This window comes from Hylobates moloch, unplaced genomic scaffold, assembly GCF_009828535.3.
Source record: "Hylobates moloch isolate HMO894 unplaced genomic scaffold, HMol_V3 SCAFFOLD_4, whole genome shotgun sequence".
Classification (NCBI taxonomy): domain Eukaryota; kingdom Metazoa; phylum Chordata; class Mammalia; order Primates; family Hylobatidae; genus Hylobates; species Hylobates moloch.
The window spans coordinates 32,286,513-32,310,570 of NW_026652279.1; the positions used below are offsets into that span (position 1 = coordinate 32,286,513).

The window sequence follows — 24,058 nt, forward strand, 5'->3', positions numbered from 1 at the left end:
CTACTAAAAATACAAAAATTAGCCAGGCATGGTGGCACACAGCTATAATGTAATCCCAGCTGTTCAGGTGGTTGTGACATGAGAATCACTTGAACCTAGAAGGCGAAGATTGCAGTGAGCCAACATCGCGCCACTATACTCCATCCTCGGTGACAAAGCAAGACTCTGTCTTAAAAAATAGAAGGGTGAGGGTAAGTTCTAACATGAACATCCTTTCAAAATCTAATCTTATAAGACTAAATTTACATTTTCTCTGGGATATTTAAGGTAATGGGGTTGCTAAACTAAATGTCTTAACTTCTGTGGAGGGAATAGAGGGGTAAATCTAGGAAACTCTTCTAAGTAATATATGTAGGTTGCTTAATATTATCAATTAATATATGGAACTGTAGCTGGAAAGCCTTAATAAACTTGTCTAACATTCTTTCACTGTCTTCTAATCATTTGAAGATCATAGATCTACATGGTATAAACAACACCTGAGTGTAACTACTTTGTGTGTGTGTGTGTGTGTCTGTGTCTGTGTGTGTGTGTGTATGTGTGTGTGTATGTGTGTATGTGTATTGAGACTTAGGAAAATAGACATAAAGGCTGATCTCAATTAACAGATTCCCTTTGGGCACCATTGGAATCTGACCCAGTCTATTCAGTATCTAGTGGTGAATGGTTATTTGAGTTTGAGCCTTATGAAATGCTATTGATCACTGTATTTAGATAACACTCAACCACTGGGACTTCAAGAAATTTTAAAGCATACAATGTAAATTCTATGTATATTCTAACTTGGAGAAAACTTGGAACATGGTAATTGGGGGTCATAAGTTAGGTATAAAGATGAACATTTACTTTGTTTATTACTGTTTTTTACTCACACTACTCTAGCTACATCCAATTTCTTGCTGTATTTCAGACATACCACAGCTCTGCTGCAGGTCCTTTGCATGAACATCCTTGTTCATCTTGAAGCCCCAATGGTTGGGTGTTATCTAAATACAATTATCAACTGGTTCTCTCCTCTACCTGGAAAACTTTTCCTCCAAATATTTGCATTGGATTACTTTCCCACTTTCTTGAGGTCTCAGCTGAAATGTCACCTTTTCTGGAGGCTCACAATGACTGTTTTGTTTTTTTAAAAGAGATGAGGGTCTCGCTCCTGTCACCCAGGCTGGAGTGCAATGGTGTGATCAGAGCTTACTGCAGCCTCAAACTCCTGGGCTGAAGGGGATCACTAAAGGCTCAGGTGATCTCCCTTAGCCTCCCAAGTAGCTGGGACTACAGGCATGCACCACCATGCCTGGCTAATTTTTAAATTTTCTGTAGAGATAGGATCTCACTATGTTGCCCAGGATGGTCTCAAACTCATGGCCTCAAGTTCCTACCTCATCCTCCCAAAGTGCTGGGATTATAAGTGCGAACCACCATGTCTAGCTGACTGTCCTTTTTTATTATGAAATAGTGAAACCACTCCCTCCACACACTCTTCCCACCCCCCACCATGTATTTATCATTATCTGACATACTATATATATATATATATATATTTTTTTTTTTTTTTTCACGGAAAGTCGCTGTCTGTCGCCCTCACCCAGGCTGGAGTGCAGTGGCGCGATCTTGGCTCACTGCAAGCTCCGCCTCCCAGGTTCAAGCCATTCTCCTGTCTCAGCCTCCCAAGTAGCTGGGACTACTGATGCCTGCCACTGCGCTGGGCTAATTTTTTCCATTTTTAGTAGAGACAGGGTTTCACTGTGGTCTCGATTTCCTGACGTCTTGATCCGCCCGCCTCGGCCTCCCAAAGTGCTGGGATTACAGGCATGAGCCACCACGCCCAGCCTATTACTTTTCTTTGCCTGTAACTTACCCCAATATAAACCTTATGACAAGGACTTTTTTCTGTTTTAATTCACTTCTATATCCAGGAACATAGAATAATGTCTGGTACTTGGTAGCTGCTAAAAAAAAAAAAAAAAAAGTTTCATGAATGAATTTGAGTATAAGGAATAATCAAAACTTTGCTTGTCTCCTTGTCTTCTTTTTCCCATCTCTTCCCATACTACCACTGCCATCTTCACCCCAGGCTACGTCTAATCCAGTTTTCATTCTACTGCAGAGTGATACCATGTTTGATAAGGCTTGACACATTGAAGATACCAAATATTTGTTGAAACCTCAGAAAGGTATGCAAATATTGCAGTCTCTGCCAATATTATCTTCTTTCCGAGCTATCAGACAAGTCTGAATATCAGAAATGGCAATAAATTATCAGCCTACTTCTTGAATAATAGGTATCCACATTTCTAACTTCATCTTTTTGGTGTGATGAAAAGATTTCAAGGTAGAAGAGTTCTTCTATTCTAATTTTAGACAGACCATTTAATTTCTCTGTGCTTCAGTTCCTGAATTTTACAATGGCATGATTATTTACCCTACTACCTCATAGAAGCAAATGAAACAATGGATGTGAATATGCTTGAAATGGTATTTAAAATTCCTAAGTAGAAAGTAATATTCCAGACCACATTTTGCAACTATCAAATACTTAAAACAGGCCCTGAAGGCAACTTTTGGTCCTTTTTTTTTTTCTATTTTGGTGCTTGTGAGAAAACAGATTTCCCTACTTTATAGATGAAGGTCTTTGTCAGGAGGTGATAATCAACCATATTTAATAAGGGGTATATCATGTGGAAAAAAAAAGATCACAAAATAAATGCTAGAGCTGTACTGACTATTGGAAAGTTTTCTGTGTTCTAATTACATGTTTCCTTGACCTTGAGATTTAGGAAATTGTATCTCTATGGATTTTTATCATTTAGATTCCTGCATAAACATCAGTATTTAGAAATACCCTAATGAGATTTCCCATCTCTATTCAATGAGCAAGTACATTTAGCTATTTAGATATATAGAGACTAATAAGGATCTGATGCCTTTCTGAATCTAGCTAAAGAGGGTAAAAGGAATCATATGTCATTCATCTGAAGAGAGTAGTGACACAATACTTGAGCTGTCCCTGGGTCTGACATACCTAACCCAACTGTTATAGTAACAATAAAAAGATATATCTGTTTGGCTTTGTAAAGTTTTGAATTTATATTTTGTGACTTCAGGAATCACGTTGCCTGTTATTCAAATTAAGTCAAAAGGCTACTGTAAAATAGCTTTTCTTAAGGGATGCAGTCTATATGAAAGTCCCCATTCTGGTTTCTAAATTCGCTGGGTGTTTAAACAGTATTTCATCTTCTGCCATTAAAGTTGTCAGAAATAGTACTTTTGCTGATAAATGGAAGATTCTATTAGCTTCCAAATATTTTCTGTCTATCTCCAAATAAAACAAAAAAGGAAATAACATACCGCAGTTCATATGGTAATCAAATGGTATTCAGCAACTACCTGAAAAGTTGTAGAAAAGATGATGGCACACATTCCCAGGAGATGCCCCTCTCTCTTTCCTCCAACCCCTTCTACTCCAGTAAAAGTAGTTCCCTGTAAGAGTCAAAAGAGGAGTAAGCATTGAGAAAGATTGTTCTATCTGTTAGTACCATTCTAATTCTATAGCCTTGAAGACTGTAAAATATATATTAATATCATTTTGGTTCTGTTGTTGGTCATTTCACCCATACTACTCTCCCAAATATACTTTTGCCAAGGTGTTCAGTATTTCCCTATTGCTAAATCCAGTTTTCAATTCTTAGTTCTCATCTTAGTTTTCAGCAACCTTTTACATGTTGATCTTTCCCTCCTCAGTGAAACACTTTATTCACTTGCCTTCCAGGATACTATACACCTCACTATCACTAGTCACTCAATCTCAGTCTCCTTTCCTGGTTCCTCATTATCATCCTGTCCTTTGAATTAATATTGCTGTGGCCTAGGCTCAGTTCAATTTACGGCTTTCTTGGTGATTTTATCCAGTCTGTTGGTGTTAAATACCACCTATATGTTGAAAATTCTCAAATGTATATTTCCAGTCATGATCATTCCCTTGTACTCTGGACCTACAGAACTCAGCTGCCTATTTGACATCTCCATTAGAATGTCTGACAGACATTTCAAACTCAAAGTATCCAGAACTAAGCTTTTGGTATCATTTCTCCTCCCTGGTTCTCTTGGTCTTCCCCATCTCAGTTAATGGCACCTTGATCCTTCAACTCCAAGATCTTTGAGTTATCTGCAATGCCTCTTTCTTATTCCCAGTATATCAGCAAATTCTCTTGGCTCCACTTTTTAAATATACCTAAAATTTGAGTATTAACTACTCATCTCTGCTACCATCTTTTTTCTTCTGTTTTATTGTATTAACCTCCTAGCTGGTCTCCCAGTATCCATTCTTGCTTAACACACTTTATTAGCCAAAGTGATACTAATAAAACTTAAGCCAAATGATCAAAACCCTCCAGTGCCTTCCTTTCTCACTCACTCTTACATGGTATTTAGGGCCCCACATAGTCTGCTTTCCATTAACTCTTTGACATCATATTCTATTTTCTCTTTACTCATTTTATTCTAGCCACACTGGCCCCCTTGCTGTTCTTTGCTAGATTCTTTAAGTAGCTTAAATTCTAGTTGGGAAGACAAAGCCTGAAAGAAGATAAAACTAAGTTGTATTTAATTGCGTCTAAATGTAGGCTATATACAACCGTTCTGAGAGCTCAAAGAGGGGGAAGGTAACCTAAGAAAGCCTGAAGGAGATGAGGTTTGAAAGGTAGATAGGCAGAGAGCCAGTGCTAGAAGAGGAAAAAAAGAATTAAAACTTGACCTGTCGAGTACTATTTGCTTTATTCTCTGCAGTATTCCTAGAACCTAGAAATGTCTCCACATAGTTCATTTATTGAATGAATTAATGTGGTAATGAAAGCATAGTACCCTACATGATCAGTGAAAACAGCTTGACCAACAGAGTATGTGTCGGCAAAGAAAATGAATGAAGGTGTTTGATGGAGCCAAATCTGGAGAGTTTGGATGCCAGGAGAAAGATTTTAGACTGGTTTAGATAAGTGTTAGAAAACCAGCCCATGTTCTTTAATAGAAGAAAACCCATGGTGTAAATAGTGTGGTAAGAGGTTTTGCCTAAGATTACAGAGCCATCCAATAGAACTTTCTGTGAGGATGAAACTGTATCTGTATCTGTGATGGCCAGTGTAATAGTCACTAGCCTCATGTGACTTGAAATGCAGCTTATGTGATGGAGGAACTAAATTTTTAATTTTGCTTAATTTTAATTTTAATTTAATTAGCAACCTGTAGTTAGTGGCTATCATACTGGACAATGCAAGAGAATACTGAATGTTATGGAAAGTGAAGGGATTAGGTTTGAGAGAACAAGTAGTAGGCTTTTAGAGTAAACGATCCATGAATGATGAAATTTAAAAGAGGCAGATACTAGTTATTTAGAAGGAAGGATTAATAGAATTTAATGAAAATAAGATGTAGGAAGGACATGAAGGAAGACTCAGGGTTTTCATTTTAAGCCAAGACTCTGGGTATTGAGGAATCTAAGGAAATAGAAGATTTGGGGTAAGCTGAAGAGTGATTTGTTGGATTGGGTGTAAATTCAAGTTTGGGTATATTATGTTTTTGATGAAGGTAGAATGGCTAAGTAAAGAGATTTTTTATTTGGAAGTAGAGAATTTAGAGTTAGGTTATGGTGATATTAACTTAGAGGTAATAGTCGAAAAACGAATGGAAGGGCTTTAAGCAAATAATAGAGGGGTGGAAGGGTGGAGGTGGTGCTTAGTGTCAAATGCCAAAGAGAAATTACATATGAAGATGAATTTAGTTATACAGCAATAGGTTCAGTAGAGGAAGAGACCCTGGAGATCATCATCTAACCTGTTCACTTTACAAATAAGGAAAGTGATGTGCAAAGATGTGAAATGATATGCTTAAATATACATATCTTGTAATTATCAAATTGAGGGCTTGAGCCTAAATTCCCTGCTGACTCCTTCAGTTTACTGCTTTTCTCATTATGTTGGTAAAGTAGTAAAATTTGAGAAATATAATTTTAGTTTAGTAGGATGGACATTAGATGACAGGGTGATAAGGTAAAAAGATGGGGAAATGGAGTTAGTATGGGCAGCTTCTTTGAGAAGTTTAACAGTGAAAAAATGGGATCAGAATGGCTTGTAATGGGATGAGGCAGTAAAGTCAAATAAAAGTTTTTTCAGTATCAGAAATATGATTGAATAAACTCTGCTGGCATGGCAGCTAAGGATTAAAGTGACAAAGTGGTGTTATCTGTCTCTTGTACTACTGCCTAGGAAGATGAAGTAACTGATAACTCAAGATTGCAGAATATAGCAGTAGTGAAGCCAGAAATAGTCTTTAGATCTGTTGAAACTATTCAGTGACCAAACCTCCTTATTGTGTATATACTGAAAAAGAGTAATGCTTTACTGCACATTGTTCCATTTTCGTTTAGGATGTAGATGTTGGCGTGATTGGCAGTTTACTTGGAAAGATATGACTTCATAATATTTCCTTTTCTTGAGGCCTCTTGATCTGCTAAGGTCTAAAAAGAACTCAAAGAGGTAAATCTTTAGCATAAAGACTCTCAGTATGTTTTTAAAATAACTTTTAATTATATAACTACTGCTTTGAGGATATTTACCCATAATATCAAAGGACTAACTACCACATAAATGTATCACCCATACTTATTTACATCTCTAAAATATGATGTCATATTGGAAAGAATTTTTAGTGAAATAGTAAATACAGATGATGAGAATGCCACCTGGGGAAAGAGATAATGTGATTGTTAAGAACTCGAAGATTGTTTCATTATATGGCTGTTATTAGAAAAAATGATCTTAAGAAATTACCTTGGCTTTAGCCTGTGTAGAAAATTAAGTATTAAAATATAAGAGATATTTTAATTTTGCAATGCTGACTAGAAGTAAAATCTAAGAAGAAAATTTAACTTTCCTTGGAAGTTACATTTTAGTGTTTAATTTCTGCTACCAATTCATTTCTGAAAGCACATGACCATTCTTAGTTGATTTGCTGCTGCTAGGAAGTCTGTGTATACTGTATTATGATAGAGAATGTTGTGCTTCTACTGTAATTCATGGAATTCTGAATGAATTGCCAAATCAAGTTTTGGCAAACGGTTGTTTGATGTGAGGTTCAGGGAAGAAAAAAAGATCCACAAAAAAAAACAAACAAACTACAAAACAAAACCCCTGTTAGGATGGAGTTAGGTTACTCCATCTGTATTAGTCTGTTCTCATGCTACTATAAAGAACCGCCTGAGACTGGATAATTTATAAAGGAAAAAGGTTTAATTGACTCACAGATCCACAGGGCTGGGAGTCCTCAGGAAAATTACAATCATGGCAGAAGGGGCAGTAAACACATCCTTCTTCACATGATGGCAGGAAGGAGAAGTGCTGAGCAAAAGGGGGAAAAGCCTCATATAAAACCATCAGATTTTGTGAGAACTCACTATCATGAAAACAGCATGGGGAGACTGCCCCCCCCCGCCCCACCATGATCTAATCACCTTCCATGAGGTCCCTCCCCCAACGTGGGGATTACAATTTGGATGACAATTCAAGATGAGATTGGGTTGGGGACACACAGCCAGACCATATCACCATTCTTTCTTCCTTTAAAGGGAATACATTGCCTTGAGAAAATAGTACAGTTTTTGTAATTATGCTGGACTATAGGAATTATGAAATTCAACCTGTGCTGAAAGCAGAAAAGGGAAAAGTATCATTACCCTTATTTCATCAGTGATGGAACAAAGGCACCAGTGAAATTGCATAGTGATAAAATAGTAACTAGAATTCCTGTCTTTTCTAATTTCATGCTCTTTTGACCTTAATGTTGAAAAGAAATATTGCTGTATGCCTAAATTTTTTTATTGCAGACCCTTGTCTATTAATATACTCTACTAAATAGATTACGAATATTTAGAATCTTAAATACTATATTTTGCATTTAGAACATTTCAGCTTAGAAGAATATGTCTTGTTTAAGTTTTGCTTGCTAAGCATGTATGACTGGCAGAAGGTCTTTAGCCCTACTGCCCACGTGGTCTGGACAAAAGAACTAGCAGTCTGTTAGAGAAGAACAAAAGAGAAGCAAGGAAAATAATTTTCCTTTGGCCGGAAGATATCACTGGAGCCTTGATCACTAGAGTTTAGGCAACAACCAAAGCAGAGGGAAATCAATAGAAAGTAGTGTGTGCTTGTAGGAAGGAGGCATTTTGGTTGGGGGTTGGATTGCATGGCATGCAAGATAAGGGTTCCCATTGGCCAGTGGCATTTCACCCTCATGTTCCCCAGTGGAATTTAAGTGAGAAATATTCTGGCATTTTTCATTTGTTTGTTTAATGTTTCTGAGGAATCTGTTTATTCTGCACAGATTGCTTCTGTTCTTTATTTTAAAACAGGCAAACCTGTTGACTCTGGGCGTAACCAAAGGGTATAATTAATAAAATAAAAGCACACAAAAGAGAACTAGTTGGGCTGTGATACTGTACTTCTAATCTGTCTAGTTTTAGAAAAGTCAAGAGGTCTTGGTCTAGAATAAGATAGGCCTAAGGATTTTGTGTTTTGAAGGGTGGGCAAATATGTTGTCTTTCTCTGGGACTGGGAGTCAGATTACTTTGCACTGAAGTGAGTCTGGTGATCTACTTTTAAGTCACTGAAATGCTTTTGTGCCTTTGCTGAAATCAAACTGGAATCTCGGAAGAGACCTTGAGATGTTACCTCTAAGTAGTTTTCCCCATAAAGAATCCCATTCTTTTGTGAATTTAGTATTCTCCAGAATAGATACAGATTTTCAAATCAGATTATTCCACTAGGATGATTACTCTAAATTGCTCTAGTATGCTGGTATTTTTATACTGTTTTTTTCATCAGTCAAAGGGAGATTTTCTTTATAGTAGTGGCTGTAGTTTATTGACTATTGTATTGCAGATATTGTATTTAGCACTTTATAAACAAGATCTCGTTTAATCCTCCCGGCACCTGTGATACTTAAGATTCAGATTGAGACTTCTCTCCAAATCACACTTAGAGAAGCTTATACCACTCTTTGAACAGTTATTAGATAGTGTTTGGCCTATTTTATTGATTAATTTGATAGCCCAACTCCTGGCATAGTTCCTGGTACATGGCAAACAATACGTTCGTTGAATGTATCCCTGACTCGATTGACCACATGCTTTTCCTTAATGCCAAGCTGCCTTTTTAATAAAGAATACTCAGGTTGGGTATAGTAGCTTATGCCTATAGTCCCAACATTTTAGGAGGCTGAGGTGGGAGGATTGCTTGAGGCCAGGAGTTTGAGACCACCCTGGGCAATATAGTGAGAACCCATCTCTACAAAAAAAAATAAATAAATAAAAATTAGCTAGGCATGGTGACTGCTACACCTGTAGTCCCAGCTACTTGGGAGACTGAGGCAGTAGCATCCCTTGAGCCTTTAAGGTTGAGGCCACAGTGACCTGTGATCACACTACCATACTCCAACCTCAGTGATAGAGCGAGACCCTGCCTCCAAAAATAAGTAATAAAAGAATATTCTTGTATACCATCTAGCACTTTGGGAAACTTTTCTGATTTTCCTTTTTTTCTCTGGCCCTTCCTATTTGGGTGCCCCTCTTCTGCTCATCTTTTGAATGTTCACATTCCTCTGGGGTTTGTCTTAGGCCCTCTTTTATTCTCTCTATATACTTCCCATGGGTAATACCTATTTTCTTTGGCATTATTTGTCATTTACATATGGAAGATGCTCCAGTTAAGATCTTCCTTCTGAGCTGAGCTTTAGTTTCATACATTTTATTCACTTATTTATTTAATTCAGCAAACATTTATTGAAAACCAACTCTATGCTATTTACATAAAGTGTAGCAGTGAAAAAGATAAGCAAGATTTCTCTTCTCATAGAACTTACATTGTAGGGAATAAATAAGTTTACAAATTCTGGTAAGTGCTAGAAAGACAAATCAAGCTAATGTGATAGAAAGTGGTTAGAGAAAGATGCTGCGACGAGGTGATATTTGAGATGAGATCTAAAGGCAAAGAGCAAGACTGTGTGTCTTGGGAGAGAGGGGGAGTAAAAGGCAAGTGGGGCAGTTCCTTAGCGCAAAAGCCCTAAAAACGGGAGAACTTGACCAGTGTAGATGAGGCTTAATGTGAGAGTAATTGATAAAGATGAAGGGTATGTGTCATCCAGGGATTTCTTTGGCTATGATAAGGAGTTTGATTTCATTCTAAAATTCAATAGGAAACCTTTAATGGGTTTAAATACGGAATGTGATGATCTGATTTATATTTTTAAAAGATCTGTCTGGCTACAGTATGGAGAGCATGGAGGGAGATAATGATGCCTTGCATTAGGGTGGTAACAGTATTCCTGAGATGAAGAGAGGTGGATAGATTTCAGCTATATTTTAAAGGTAGATTTGATAGGATTTGGTAATGGATTGAATGTGGGAAATGAGGAAAAGAACCAGTTGCCTACTTGACAGCTCTTCTTAGATATTTCATGTTTATCCAATATTTAATGTGGTTGAACCTGCTCACCTTTCCCTCCTCTTTCTTTTCCCAACCCCAGTTCTTTTCCAGTGTTTATCTTATTAAATGTTACCCACAATGTGTACCCAGTGGCTTAAGACAGAATCCTGGCTATTATGTTTAATTTCTTTTTCTTTTTTTTCAAGACAGGGTCTTTGCCCTGTCACCCAGGCTGGAGAGCAGTGGCATGATCATAGCTCACTGCAGCCTTGAACTCTTGGGCTCAGACAGTCCTCCCACCTCAGGCTCCTCCCAAGTAGCTGAAACTGCAGGCACGTACCACCACACCTGGCTAATTAAAACATTTTTTTTTGTTGTTAAGATGTGGTGGTGGGGTTGTCACGCTTTGTTACCCAGGCAGGTCTCGAACTTGTGGACTCAAGTGATCCTCCTGCCTCAGCCTCCCAAAGTGCTGGAATTACAAACGTGAGCCACCACACCCAGCCTTCAATTTCTTATCTGCATACCCCCCCTGCAAACCAGCAAATGTCATTGATTCTACTTTCTAAATATTCTCAAGTAGCAGGTGTTGTTCAGTGAGTACACTTGTCTGTCCCCAGCATAGTACCTGGATCCCTGCAGCAGTCTTCTAGTGGTCTCCTTGCCTTCTATATTATCCCCCCTGTCTAATTCATTCTGGATGCTGCAGACAGGTTTAATTATGGCATTTTTCTGCTGAAAAATTCTTTGTTACCTCCCTCAGGATAAAGTTCAAACTTCCTAAAATGATCTGTAAAGATTCTTTATGACCTGGCCTCTGCTCTTCAGCCTCACATTTTACCATTCACACCCTTGCTCCCCACAGCCACACAAAACTACTATTTATTTCTCAGTAGTCTAGCTGTTTTACACTTGTTCCCTTTTCCTAGTGTTCCCATTGCCTGTTCTCACCTCCATTTCCCCACAAAACAAGCAAACATTAAAAAAGAAACTCCTAAGGTCCCTTGGGTCTTAGCCTAGGTGTCTTTTCTCCAAAGAGGGTTTCTGATCTGCCAGCTCTAGGTTAGTTGCCCCTCTTTTGTATTCTGTTAGTACCCTGTATTAGTTCCGACCGTGATACTATCTCACTGTTTTGAATTGTATCTGTTTTCCACTAGACTGAAAGCTTCATGAGGGCAGAGACAGTATCTTCCATGTTCACCATTTTATTTCCAGCTTCTAGATTCTTAATATACACTTATTGAAGGTGAGCTGTGGGAAGAAAGGTAGTATATTAATAGAATATTCATAGCATTTTTTAGGTATGATAATTTATACAGCCTATTGATACTTTTCTAGAAAGAATATTCAATATATGTAGTTCATAAGGAAACTGATACCTCTGTACTATATAATAAACTGGTCAGTGCCCTAAATATTATTTTCAGAAGTGGCCCATAAGTCTTTTTCACATGACCCAGCAGTGTATATGTAATCACAAAAGCCAAGAAACAAAGGTGTTTCAGCTTGATATCTTTCCTCCTCCAGACCTAGAATTGGCTATGTTTCTCCAAGGAGCCCTGGTTTCTTTCAGTGGAAAATAATATTTAGAGACCATTTAAAGCATGAGGTATGCTCATTACTATTATGTTGTGCCAATATGACAACTGAAAACAGTTAATTTTTTTTTGTATTTCATTTGTCTTTAAGGTATACAATATAATTTTTTTAGTTTTAGTTTTTTTAGAGACAGGGTATCTCTATTGCCCAGGCTGGAGTGCACAGTCATGGCTCACTGCCATCTCCAACTCCTGGGCTCAAGTGATCTCCCGCCTCAGCCTCCCAAGTAGGTGGAACTACAGGCGAGTGTTACCATGCCTGGCTAATTTTAAATTTTTGGTAGAGACAGGGTCTCACTTTATTGCCCTGGCTGGTCTCAGACTCCTGGGCTGAAGTGATTCTCCCATCCCGGACTCCCAAAGTGCTGGGATTACAGACATGAGCCACCTCACCCAGCCAGTAAAAATATTTTTTAGTCACTTGAAATAATTCTGTGTTGTTAATTTATGAACTTGATATTGTTGGGCTTATTTGTTCTCTTTCACTTTTTGCATTTAGGGATTTTTTTTCCATTTTGATTAAATTTGGCTTTATAAATTACATAGAGCATTTACATGGCTTCAAATTCAAATCTACAAAACAAAGTACGTTCAGAGAAGTCTAGCTCTTTCCGTGTCCTTCTGGTTTCTTTTCTGAATTGCCAGCTTTTTTTTCCCCTAGCTTTGCTTTCCATTAAGAAAAAGTACAAACAAATGTGTAAATATATTTATCCTCTACCCCCTTTCGCCTTCCCACGCAAACACCCACACACGTGCATGAATTTTTGAAGAAAAATGGCACTATACTTTTATAGTACACTTGTTTCTTTTTAGCTTGATATATTCTGGAGATCTCACTTTAGCAACATAGAGAAGTAATCCTTATTCCTTTTTAAAGTTACATGGTATTCCATTGTGGGATTAGAAGATAGTTTATTCAACCAGACCCCTCTTTTTGGACATTTGTGTTGTTTCTGGGCTTTTATGTTTATAAATACTATTACAGTGAATAGGCTTGTTTGTGTACATTTTTATAGTCTTTGCCAGTATGTCTTTGGGTTAAGTTGCTAGAGTGAGGGTAACTTTGCTGGATTCTAAGATATTTCCATCGAAAGAGGTTATACTATTTTGCATTCCTACCAACAGTTTCTGAGAGTGTTATTTTCTCACTATTTTACCAACAGAGTAGGTTGTAACTTTTGAATTTTTGACAATCGGTTAGATGAGAAATGGTATCTCAGTGTAATTTTAATTTGTATCTCTCTTATTTTGAGCAATGTCTAGTATCTTTTTATATGTTTAAAGGCCGTTTATTTTTTTTTTTCTGTGAATCAGTTTTTTTTTTTTTTGAGGCAGAGTCTTGCTCTGTCACCCAGGCTGGAGTGCAGTGGCGCAATCTTGGCTTACTGCAAGCTCCGCCTCCCAGGTTCACCCCATTCTCCTGCCTCAGCCTCCTGAGTAGCTGGGACTACAGGTGCCCGCCACCACACCCAGCTAATATTTTTGTATTTTTTTTTTTTTTTTTTTTTAGTAGAGACAGGGTTTCATCGTGTTGGCCAGGATGGTCTTGATCTCCTGACCTTGTGATCCGCCCACCTCAGCCTCCCAAAGTGCTGGGATTACAGGCGTGAGCCACCTGCCCGGCATGAATCAGTTGTTTTAATCTCTATAGCATTACGGATCTTTTTCTTTGTATAGAAAAATACATAAAGAAAAATAATTTTCTTTTCTTTTTCTTTTCTTTTCTTTTTTTTTGAGACACACTCTCACTCTATCGCCCAGACTGGAGGGCAGTGGCATGATCTCGACTCACTTCAGCCTCCTGGCTTTAAGCAATCCTCCCACCTCAGCCTGGGACCACAGGCATCCACTACCATGCCCAGTTAACTTTATTTTTTGTAGAGAAGAGGTCTCTATGTTGCCCAAGATGATCTCAAACTCCTGGGCTTAAGCTATCCTCCCACATTGGCCTTCCAAAGTGGTGGGATTACAGATGTGGACCACCACACCTGGCCAAAGTTTTTTATTTTAGTAAATTGCAAATATCTTTTGCATTAACATTTCTGTTTTGTCTTCTTGTCCTCCACACTTGAGGAGTTCTTCTATTTTGTAATTAAAATGTCTTGTATATCTGTACTTTCTTACCTGTTTCTATTGCCACTAATGTAATTCAAACCAGCATCACTTCTGACAATTATGGTAACTTTCTAACTGGTTTCTCCATCTTCATCTTTCCCAAATTCCAAATTCGTTTTGCCAGTACACCACATCAGTTATTTCTTCTTCTTTTTTTTTTTTTTTTTTTTTTTTGAGACAGTGTCTTGCTCTGTCCGAAGATCTGTCTTGCCCAGGTCGAAGTGCAGTGGCATGATCATGGCTCACTGCAGCCTTGACCTCCTGGGGCCAAGTGATCCTCTCACCTTAGCCTCTCTGGTAGCTGGGACCACAGATGCATGCCACCACACCTAGCTTATTTTTGTATTTTTTGTAGAGACAGGGTCTCACCATGTTGTCCAGGCTGGTCTCGAACTCCTGGGCTCAAGCAATCCACCTGCCTCCTCCTCCCAGGGTGCTGGGATTACACGTGTGAACAACCGTGCCCAGCCCACATAAATCTTTCTAAACTGTCTCTGTGATAGTCTTTTCTCCTGCCATACACCTTTTAGTGGTTCTCTTTGTACTCAGAATGTAATTCATACATTTGAGCTTATTGTTCAAGCCCCTTCAAAACTTAGCACCATTTAGCCCAACTTTGCAACCTTATTTTTCAAATATGGGCCAAATATTCAGCCAAACTGAATTGTTCATTGTTTCTTTTTGCTTCTTATTTGTTCACTTTGTTTTTCACTCAGGTTTTCCTTTAAGCCAGGATCACTTTATTCTTCTTTTCCCTTCCCAGACCATCCCCAATCTCCTTATCCAAATTGTACCCACTCTTTATGCCAAGACCAGATGCTACCAAATCTCACTAAGGTCACATTGATTTCTGAGAGTATTCTAGCTGGGGACCATTAGAAGTAAGGAAGTATTAGAGGGGTAGCTGTCAGGAATTCAGGGATTTTGATGCTTAATTGTGTTCTGGTGGTATCACATTGACAGAAAAATATTAACACGTATTTTCTTAATTGATTTGACCAGTCTCTCAAGATATTTCTGTTGTCCACATCTCTTCAATTTTTATTAGAATTTTAATTATGACTGTTTAGGGAACCAGAAATTTAATTTCATTTTAACCTAACTGTACTCAGTCTTTTTCTTCAGCTGTACAAATTGCATTTGCAAATGTAAATTTGTGCAGTATCCCTGAATCCAAAGTCAGATTGTGCATCCTATGGGTATGAGGAAATTTCCACACTCTCCAGATTCTCTAAACGGATGATGTTTTAGAATTAAAATCTATGGTTTAGGAGTGTTTTTGTAGTCTTCCAAGTGCTAATCATTTTATCTATGTTATGTTATGTATGTTATGTTATGTTATGTTATGTTATGTTATGTTATGTTATGTTATGTTATGTTATGTTATGTTATGTTATGTTATGTTATGTTATGTTATGTTATGTTAAGACAGGGTCTTGCTCTGTCACCCAGGCTGGAGCGCAGTGGTGTGATCGCAGCTCATTGCAGCCTCTGCCTCCTAGGCTCAAGCAGTCCTCCTATCTCAGACTCCTGAGTAACTGGAACTGCAGCCTCTACCTCCTGGGCTCAAGCAATGTTCCTATCTCACCCTCCTGAGTAACTGGGACTACAGGTGTGCAACACCATGCCCAGCTAATTTTTGTATTTTTGGTAGAGATGGGGTCTCACTATGTTGGCCAGGCTGGTCTCCAGCTCCTGGCCTGAAGTGATCCTCCTGCCTCAGCCTCCCAAAGTGCTGAGATTACAGGTGTGAGCCACTGCATCCAGCCGAAACATTTTTTCTTGATGCCTCAATAAATACCTATAGTTAGAATTTTTTTGCTCTTTAATTGGACCTGAGATAAATACAAGATCCCTTGAAGCCCCAGATAGTTATCAACCTTAGAGCTGCTTCCCAAGGACAGTGTTCTCCTTTAATAACACATAAGAAACAAAAGTTCAATTTTGCTTCAGAAATGCAAGGGTAGGCCATTTGAATTTGTGACACATGTGACAAAATGAGTTAACAGTATGGTGGCTGAAATAATCCTTTGGTAATTATCACTTTATAGAAATATCTTTAATTGCTAAAGGAAAGAGTAGACAAATTCTTCTCCATTGCTTTTGATCCAAGTAGGGCTTCTGATTAATACTGAAGAGCATTTAAAAAGTACTTTTGCCGTTTTGCTCTTTAAATCAGTATAGCTTATGTCCCCTGAGGAGTGTGGTTTAATTATTCTTGGTTCATTTTTACCCCTGGCCAAAAGTAGAAATGTAAAACATACAAGTTTTATGTTATTTCCAGATGTTAGTGTAAGAACATTAAGTGGATGGGGTCTAATGTGGATTTACTTTAGATTAGGGGTGTCCAATCTTTTGACTTCCCTACACCACATTGGAAGAAGAAGAATTGTCTTGGGCCACATATAAAATACACTAACGATAGCTAATGAGCTTAAAAAAATTGCAAAAAAAAAAAAATCTCATAATGGGCTGGGTGCAGTGGCTCATGCTTGTAATTCCAGCATTTTAGGAGGCCGAGCAGGCAGATCACCTGAGGTCATGAGTTCGAGACCAGCCTGGCCAACATGGTGAAACCCCATCTCTACCAAAAATACAAAAATTAGCCAGGTGTGGTGTCTTGCCCCTGTAATCCCAGATATTCGGGAGGCTGAGGCATGAGAATCGCTTGAACCCAAGAGGCAGAGGTTGCAGTGAGCCGAGTTCGCACCACTGCACTCCAGTCTGGGTGACAGAGCGAGACTCCGAGACTCCGTCTCAAAACAAACAAACAAAATCCTATAATGTTTTAAGAAACTATGAATTTGCGTTTGGCTGCATTCAAAGCCATCCTGGGCCACATGCAGCCCTCTGGCAGTGGGTTGGACAAGCTTGCTTTAGATGATCAGATTTGGCAGGGAGGTGTGAAGGGCTTGAAAGAAGAAATTATAAAGTTCCTGTTACTCCCTTACCTTCTCCTGGCTCTGTATCTAAAGTACGCTGTCAAGTTCTTTACCCCTCACTTTCTTCCCTTTACTATATTGTGAACTCTGTGAGGTCGGGGTTGAGGCTGATTTATCTGCCTATCTCCAGTGAATGCAGGGATAAATCAGGAGCCTAACCCTAGTCATTGTTGACAAGCTTCTGTTTAGCCTTAGGGAAGTCATACTACAGCTCTTTTTGTCTGTTTTCAAAAGGATTAAATAGAAAATCATAGTTTCTAGAGACAGAGGAGACCTTGAAGATTACATAATCTACCCTTTATTTTACAGATGAAGAAACTGTGCCTGTCTGGCTCTTCTAAACATGAGAATACACATACTTTGAATTAAATAAATAGCAGTGTTATATTTTATCCTCATTTTCTCTTGTGGGATATATTAATTTCATTCGGGACTATGCTCACAGTCCAGATCCATGTTTTTCTTTGCAATTTAGTGCTCAAACTGTATTCGTGAGAAAAAGAATGGATGGTTTAAGTTTCTCAGGGCAGAGGACAATAGAGAGGGAAACAAACAGATCTAATCAGTGGGACTTACAATAAATGAAAACAGAATACCTTAGATCTAGTTGCTTAAATCAGTTCTCACTAGGTACTTCTCACTAAACTTGTTTTTGTATAAACTTGCAGACATACTAAGATCTTTATTTCTAAATATATGGGCATTTAAAAAATGATTTTCAGAAGTTGTTTGGATTTAGGGACTCCTTACATTTTATTTTGTAATGAAACATCTTCGTACTTGATTGTGAGGGATACCTATGTCCTGGCATCTATTATAACATACCTCAAGCAAACTGAAATATGTTTTTTGTTTATTTGTTTGTTGAGACGGTATTGCTCTGTCACTCATGCTGGAGTACAGTGGTGCAGTCATGGCTCACTGCAGCCTCGTCCTCCCAGGCTCAGGCAATCCTCCCACCTCAGCCTTGCAAGTAACTGAGACTACAGATGCATACCACCATGCCCAGCTATTTTTTGCATTTTTTGTAGAGACGAGGTTTCACCATCTTGACCAGGCTGGTCTCAAACTCCTGGGCTCAGGTGATCCTCTGGCCTCAACCTTCCAAAGTGCTAGGATTACAGGCGTGAGCCTCTGGGCCTGGCCTGAAATATGTATTTATTTTTTAAGTTGGGGGTGATTATTTACTTCACAAAAGAATGTTTCCCTTTAGTAAAGCATTCACATGAAGTACCGATACATGCTATAACAAGGATGAACCTTAAAAACGTGAAAGAATCCAGACACAGGAAGTCACATATTGTAAAATTGCATTTTTATGAAATATCCAGAATAGGCAAATCTAGAGAGACAGAAAGTAGATTATTGGTTGTTTAGGGCCAGGGGAATGGAGGAATAAGAGGATGATTGCCAAGGATCAAAAGGTTTCTTTGAGGGGATGTAAATATTCTAAAATTAACTGTAGCCTGGGCAGTATAGAAAGATCCCATCTCTACAAAAAAATTTAAAAATTAGCAAAGCGTGGTGATGTGCACCTGTAGTCCTAGCTACTTAGGAGGGTGAGGCAAGAGGTTTGCTTGAACCCAGGAGTTCAAAACTGCAGCAAGCTATCACAGCACTACTGCACTCCAACCTGGGCAACAGAGCAATACCCTGTCTCTAATTAAAAAAAAAAAATTGACTGTGATGATGGTTGCACACTTCTGTGAATGTGCTGAAAGTTGTTGAATTGTATACTTTAAATGGATAAATTATACAATACATGCCTTGTATTTTTTTTTTTTTTTTTTTTTAAGACAGCGTCTCACTCTGTCGCCCAGGCTAGAGTACAATAGCACCATCTCGGCTCACTGCAACGTGTGCCTCCCGGGTTCAAGCGATTCTACTGCCTCAGCTTCCCGAGGAGCTGGGATTACAGGCCCCAACCATTATGCCCTGCTAATCTTTGTATTTTTGTAGAGACAGAGTTTCACCTTGTTGGGCAATCTGGTCTCGACTCCTGGCCTCAGGTGATCTGCCCACCTCGGCCTCCCAAAGTGCTGGGATTACAGGTATAAGCCACCGTGCCCAGCCATGAATTGTATCTCAGTAAAGCTATTTTAGAAACAATTTATCATAAGATTTATTTAAATAGCGCCGGGCACGGTGGCTCACGCCTGTATTCCCAGCACTTTGGGAGGCTAAGGCGGGCAGATCACTTGAACCCAGGAGTTTGAGACCAGCCTGGGCAACATGGCAAAACCTTATCTCCACTAAAAATACAAAAATTGGCCAGGTGTGGTGTTGCACACCTGTAGTCCCAGCTACTAGAGAGGCTGAGGTGGGAGGATCACTTGAGCCCAGGAGGTAGGCTGCAGTGAGCGGAGATTGTGCTACACTCCAGCCTGGGCGATAGAGTGAGGCCCTGTCTCAATAAAAAACAAAAAAACAAAACCAAACCCATAAGATTTGTTTAAATAGTGAGCATTGTCATACAATCTAAATAACCATTTGATTTTTAATAATAGCAGCTAACATTTGTTAATTGCTTATGGGCTAGGCATTGTGCTAAATACTTTAAAGCCTACATTTTCTTGCATTAGGGTTTAGTTTATACACAGCAATGTTTCAGCAACACAGTCATCTTTGTATTCTCTGTGCATGCTAGCTCAGAGCCTTACAAATACAATAAACTCAAAATGTTTGAATGAGTGAAAGAATGAATGAATGAATGAATGAATGAAATGCTCAGAAACAGATGTTCTGGCATGGCATCTCAACACATCACGGCGTTGCTGTCTCCTTATCTTTGTGTCAGTCTTCTCTCAGGCCTGCTAAACAATTCTGGCTCGTACAGAGATTAGGGGAAAAATTATTCTGACTTGCTTTTGCCATTTATACACAAGTTAGGAAAGAAGAAGGGATTATTGCATTGCCTTCTTTTCCTTTGCTCCTTATTTCAAGTAATCAGCACAACCTATCTTTAGGTTTCAACCTTTGCATTTTATTCTTGGTAGTAGTTTAATCTTCCTACAGATCTTCTCAGGAGAACACAGTCCCAAACAAATTGGGCTTTGAGTATACCCAAATCAGAGTCTGAGAAAATTTCTCTCAAAATATTCTATGTAGGTGATCCGTCTTCCTCCCTCCTTCACTCCCTGTGTACCTCCCTCCCTCCCCACCCTCCTCTTCCCAATTTTAGAGTAGAAATAAGAAATCTTCAAACTCTTAAAGTGAGGGTCTGATTTCTTTTTTTTTTTTTTTTGAGACAGAGTCTCGCTCTGTCGCCCAGGCTGGAGTGCAGTGGCGCAATCTCGGCTCACTGCAAGCTCCGCCTCCCGGGTTCACACCATTCTCCTGCCTCAGCCTCTCTGAGCAGCTGGGACTACAGGTGCCCACCACCACGCCCGGCTAATTTTTTGTATTTTTAGTAGAGACGGGGTTTCACCGTGGTCTCGATCTCCTGACCTCGTGATCCGCCCGCCTCTGCCTCCCAAAGTGCTGGGATTACAAGCGTGAGCCACCGTGCCCGGCCTGATTTCTTATTTTTAGACAATAGAATTAGGATAATTAGTTGGATACTGACTAAAGTCAGGAAGAATATAGTTGAGCTCCGTAACCCAGAACCCCCTGGAATCCTGATGACCATGACCTGTGTAGAGGTTGCTGTACCACTGAGACCATCTATTTTCCTTCAAATTCTGGGTAAGCTAGGAGATACTTCTCTTGTATCTGTGTTGCTGATTACTAAATTATAAGAAATTAGTTTTATCTACCACTTATAGTTAATCCAAATTTGCCAGTCTTTTTATACATAATTTATAAAAGTGATTAGAGTCAAATTAAGCTGCTTTTTCTATAATTCTAAAAAGCTTGGAAACTATGATAAAGACTATAAAGCTACCTCTCTTCAGGGCCCTGATTATTATTGTTATGAGTATATTTGCTGATAAATAATGGATGTTATACTAAAAAATATCAATATTAAAAGCATTTTTCTACTCCTTCTGTTTTTTTTTTTTTTTTCCATTTTTTAGGGTTTTAAAGACATAGCTATTTTTCATAACAGGCTCATAGCCATTTCCTCTACTATTACAAACTTTGTGCCTGTTTTCTTAAGTTACTAATTAATGGAATTCTTAATAAAACTCTTGCTCAATATCATATATATAATTTTTCTCTGAAAATTTCTCTGTTTTTAAGTATAGGGGCAGGTGACTTTTGAGTTTTTTTTTTTTGAGTATTTGAAGCTTTGGAATAGAATCAATAATATAAGCTAGGTACAATGGCTCATGCCTGTAATCCCAGTGCTTTGGGAGGTGGAGGAGGGAGGATCGCTTTTGGCCAGGAGTTCAAGACTAGCCTGGGCAATATAGTAAGACACTCTCTCTACAAAAACATTAAAAATTAGCTGGGTATGGTGGCGTGTGCCTGTGGTCCCAGCTACTTGGGAGGCTGAGGAAGGAGGATCACTTGAGCCCAGGAATTTGAGGCTGCATTAACTATGATTGCACCACTACACTCTAGCCTGGGTGACAGAGTGAGACCCCATCTCAAAAAAAAAAAAAAAAAAAAAAAAAAGGATGTAGCTTAACCATTTTGGCTTTTACCTAAAACGGACCAAACCAACGAGATGATTTGACAGTTGGGAATATCTGAAAAGGGTGGTTTTCTTTGCCCAGGTGTTGATGAATGCTTTATCATTTCATTTAAATAAAGTTTTCACACTCACCATATTGATTACAGTTCTCCTTGACAGGAACTGCATCAGCCTTCTTTCTCTGTAGCATCTAATGTATTACCATTATTATTATTAGGATGTGAGAAGTTCTTGTTATCCTAACCAAACCAAAGGGAAGCACTTAACCATGTGATAGCAGTGGAGAAATTGTTATGGCCTTGTATGGACTATCAATGAATGGCTGAAGGGAAACTTTGATTTCCATTTAATTTACTGTGGCAGAGTGTCCTGTTTAAAGTCTGAAGATAGCAAGCATGTTCTGTAATTTTTATCTTGAGTCCTAGTAAATCATTAAGTCTTCTTGCTATCCACTGATCATTAGTAGAGGCTGAATAATGCTGCTGTCCTTCTAGGTATGGCAAAACAGTGGAGACGGTAAACATTACAAAAGAAAGAAAAACATTCCAGTTTTGAAAGAATTAATTTTTTAATTTGTGAGATGAGATCAGTAGCTCATCATACTTTACTTTTAATTTTGTCTACCAGGAAGATTTTAGTTTAAACTTTAGATCCAATTTCAGTAAGTACTGTAATATCTATAGTCTTAAGTTTATGAATTATTTCTCTACTTCATATTACATAGTACATATATTCTTACCCTTGTTTTAATGGTCTTATTTTTATGTCTTCCTGTAAACCATCTTTAAAACTTTTTTTTTTTTAGTAAGTAGACTGGTTAATATTAAATAAAAACTAAGACAGGTATTTTGTTTTGTTTATTTATTTATTTATTTGAGACAGAGTCTCACCCTGTCTCCCAGGCTGGAGTGCCGTGACACTATCTTAGCTCACTACAACCCCTGCCTCCTGGGTTCAAGCGATTCTCCTTACTTAGAGGTAGCCATAGCTAAAATGGGAGAATTCCAGGGATGGTTATGAACAATAAATTAAATCTGTAACTAGTACATACCACAGTATCTGGCTTTTATTAAGTTCTGAATATAATTTATTAAATATTATTAAATAATCAGGGTAAGTATAATTTTTTCTTTTTCTTTTTTATTTTTTGAGACAGGATCTCACTCTGTCATCCAGGCTGGAGTGCAGTGGTGTGATCTCAGCTCACTGCAGCCACCTCCTGGGTTCAGGAGATTCTCCCACCTCAGCCTCCCAAGTAGTTGGGACTACAGGTGCAGTCCGCCACACCTGGCTAATTTTTTAATTTTTTTAGTAGAGACAGGGTTTTACCATGTTGCCCAGACTGGTCTCAAACTCCTGAGCTGAAGTGATCCGTCTCCCTCGGCTTCCCAAAGTTTAAGAATTACTGGTCTGAGCTCCACGCCTGGCTATATAATGGTATTTTTTTTTTTTTTTTTTTTTTTTGAGACAGAGTCTCACTCTGTCACCCAGGCTGGAGTACAGTGGTGCGATCTCGGCTCACTGCAAGCTCCGCCTCCCGGGTTCACGCCATTCTCCTGCCTCAGCCTCCCGAGTAGCTGGGACTACAGGCGCCTGCCACTATGCCCGGCTAATTTTTTGTATTTTTAGTAGAGACGGGGTTTCACCATGTTAGCCAGGGTGGTCTCAATCTCCTGACCTCGTGATCCACCCACCTCAGCCTCCCAAAGTGCTGGGATTACAGGCATAAGCCACCGCGCCTGGCCTATAATGGTATTTTTATAAACATGTTTCTGAGTGTTTCAGGTTGAGCACTTGAACCCACTCAGAATGTGGACATCATGCTCTTTAACAAAACATTTTTTATATTTCTAACATATTTATATTTAGAAACTTTTTTTGAGACATAGCCTTACTCTGTCACCCAGGGTGCAAAGCAGTGGTATGATCATGACTCACAGCAACCTCTAACTCCCAGACTCAAGAGATATTCCCACCTCAGACTCCCGAGTAGCTGGGACCATAGGTGTGTGCTACCAAGCCCAGCTAATTTTTTTTGGAGAGATGACGTTTCACTGTGTTGCTCAGGCTGGTCTTGAACTCCTGGCCTCAAGCAGTTCTCCCGCCTTGACCTACCAAAGTACTGGGATTACAGGCATGAGCCATCATGGCCAGCCTAGATATTTTTTGTCAGAGAAAAAGTGAGAAGAGGAAATAACCAAAAGAATGCACTAGCTGACTAGTCAAGTACAGAGTTCATGTGATCAGGCAGCATCATTAAATCCTTGAATGTATTAGTTGATGAGGTTGGGGTAGTCACATAAAAACATTTGTCTATATATGGCCAGGCAAAATAGCTCACATCTGTACCCCCAG

The 24,058-nt window shown here is 38.8% G+C and overlaps 1 protein-coding gene across 12 annotated transcripts in view; it reads left to right on the forward strand.

Moving 5' to 3' along the window:
* Nucleotides 1-24,058, forward strand: part of TMCC1 (transmembrane and coiled-coil domain family 1) — a 248,589-nt gene that overhangs the window by 107,771 nt on the left and 116,760 nt on the right. Inside the window, exon 1 of one of the 12 annotated variants that reach the window (XM_058437336.1) lies at nucleotides 4,653-6,527. The exons of 10 other annotated variants lie outside the window; for them this stretch is intronic. The gene's annotated coding sequence lies outside the window, so the exon portion shown is untranslated. Of the gene's footprint in view, nucleotides 1-4,652; nucleotides 6,528-11,695; nucleotides 11,716-24,058 lie in introns of those variants that run through there. One more of the 12 variants, XM_058437335.1, reaches the window with a different exon arrangement.